The following is a 2500-nucleotide window of genomic DNA, read 5'->3' as shown; positions in this document are numbered from 1 at the left end:
ATCCATTTATCCTTCCATCCATCCATCTTTCCTTTCCTAAACTAAAGCACGAAGGTGAAGAGAAACAGAATGGAAAAATAACGAGGACATTTTTTTCTTTTATAAACTCTGGCATAAAGGACGCATTCTTTCCCTCCTCCTCCTCCTCCTCCTCCTCCTCCTCCTCCTCCTCCTCCTCCTCCTCCTCCTCCTCCTCCTCCTCCTCCTTCTCTTCTTCCTCCTCCTCTTCTATTTATTCAGAGGGGAGAAGAGCTGCAGGATTATGGAAATATCGCAGAGACGGATTACGTTAGATAGATAGATGGATAGACAAAGATAAATATGTAGGTTGCTTGATAGATAGACAAATAGATAAGTTAATGGGTAAACAGCTATATATATAGATAGATGAACTAAAAGAGAGAGAGAGAGAGAGAGAGAGAGAGAGAGAGAGAGAGAGAGAGAAGCAGCATGACTCTCAGAAATGCAGAGAAAGATCTTAATAATTTCCTTCTCATCTTCGATTTCTATATAAGGAACACTGTATCTAGTTTTTCATGCCTTTCACTTCAAGTCTCTCCTATTGACAATTGATTCTCTGAGACATACAAGCAAATCCGTCCTCACAATTGTTTTCATTTAAGCCTTAAAATCTTTGGCAAGTTTTTGAAATGGTCACGATTATTATTATTATTATTATTATTATTATTAGTAGTAGTAGTAGTAGTAGTAGTAGTAGTAGCCGCAGCAGTAGTAGCCGCAGCAGTAGTAGTATCGTTGTTGTTGTTGTTGTTATCATTATATTTGAAGATGTGTAAGGTTTTTTGTGTTAATTGACAAAAAAAGATCATGTGTGAAATATTCTTAGGCCTGTTGTGTGTGTGTGTGTGTGTGTGTGTGTGTGTGTGTGTGTGTGTGTGTGTGTGTGTGTGTGTGTGTGTGTGTGTGTGTGTGTGTGTGTGTGTGTGTGTGTGTGTGTGTGTGTGTGATAAGAAGTACTTCAAAAAGTATCCCCTTTAGCCCATAAATTCCCGTGAAAACCCCACATGGTATAAAAAAAAGTGTGTGTGTGTGTGTGTGTGTGTGTGTGTGTGTGTGTGTGTGTGTGTGTGTGTGTGTGTGTGTGGACAACTATGATTACATTACGTATGCATGTCTTTATCAATCTGTTTTATCAATCCCTTTGTTTGGCTCCAATTCATTTATAAATATTCATTAATTGAAATATATGTATAAAGAGAGAGAGAGAGAGAGAGAGAGAGAGAAGAGTACAAATTGATAACTCCCGGTATCTTGAGAGAGATCACAGGATTTCTTGTAGTAATCCTCTTACAGAAAACGTGACCTGGACGGGAAGGTGAGGGGAGACAAACTAAAAAATCTAAAAAAAAGGCGAGGAAAAAGAGAAAGAGAGGGAAACTAAAGAAAACAAGAGGAAGTGTGTGTGTGTGTGTGTGTGTGTGTGTGTGTGTGTGTGTGTGTGTGTGTGTGTGTGTGTGTGTGTGTGTGTGTGTGTAGTATATCTCTTGTAGCCTCTGGGATTTGAAAAGAAGAAATGAAAGTCGGTAAGGTGAACTGCATGTTTTTATTTTCTTTCATTGGTTCCTCGCTCACTGCTATTATGTGTTTGTATTTGTGTTGTTATTTTGCTTTAGAGAGAGAGAGAGAGAGTGTGTGAGCGAAAGAGTGCCTTCATAAAAACATAGACACATAGATAATAATGTAAGGTGCAACAAGCCTTGATGCCAGTACGCGACAGTCTCCCATTAACACAACTGGTGCATACTTTGCTTGCTGATAATCTTCCAATGTGTCTCCCGACAGCAGTGAAAACAACGGTGAGCGCCCCGCAGTGCCTCCCCTCACCTCGCACACTGCACCTTAGAGCAGCGCACCTTGGCGCCCTGAAGACACTCGGCGCGCCACGTGACGGGCGCTGCTTCTGTCAGGCTGTTTTTCTTGTCCATCACCACCACCACAACCACCGCCACAACTACCACTACCACTACCACCACCACCACCGCCGCCACCACCAACACCGCCGCTACCACCGCCACCGCGTGCCCCCACCATCACTGTCGTGGTTCAGGGTGCTGTCAGGTAATTATGGGAAAAGTCGCTTTACCGTTCATTAAATTTCTTCCTACCAGCCTAATTTTTGCTCCTCCTCCTCCTCCTCCTCCTCCTCCTCCTCCTCCTCCTCCTCCTCCTCCTCCTCCTCCTCCTCCTCCACTTCTTCTTCTTCTTCTTCTTCTTCTTCTTCTTCTTCTTCTTCTTCTTCTTCTTCTTCTTCTTCTTCTTCTTCTTCTTCTTCTTCTTCTTCTTCTTCTTCTTCTTCTTCTTCTTCTTCTTCTTCTTCTTCTTCTTCTTCTTCTTCTTCTTCTTCTTCCTCCTCCTCCTCCCTCCTCCTCCTCCTCCTCCTCCTCCTCCTCCTCCTCCTCCTCCTCCTCCTCCTCCTCCTCCTCCTCCTCCTCCTCCTCCTGCCTTTCTTCCCGTGGAAGTTTGCGTTTCTCTTTTTCTT

At 43.3% G+C, this 2500-nt stretch overlaps 1 long non-coding RNA gene across 1 annotated transcript in view; it reads left to right on the top strand.

Annotated features, from left to right (window-relative positions):
• The window catches only part of LOC123511629, a 97329-nt gene extending 95205 nt beyond the window's left edge, over nt 1-2124 (top strand). The window contains exon 4 of the long non-coding RNA XR_006676874.1: nt 1804-2124. This is a non-coding gene — a long non-coding RNA (uncharacterized LOC123511629). The remainder of the gene's footprint in view (nt 1-1803) is intronic.
• The last annotated feature ends 376 nt before the right edge of the window (nt 2125-2500 follow it).

The sequence above is a fragment of the Portunus trituberculatus genome, chromosome 31, assembly GCF_017591435.1.
Source record: "Portunus trituberculatus isolate SZX2019 chromosome 31, ASM1759143v1, whole genome shotgun sequence".
Classification (NCBI taxonomy): domain Eukaryota; kingdom Metazoa; phylum Arthropoda; class Malacostraca; order Decapoda; family Portunidae; genus Portunus; species Portunus trituberculatus.
The sequence above is the reverse complement of the archived record's forward strand: the minus strand, read 5'-3'. Positions and strand labels throughout refer to the sequence as shown.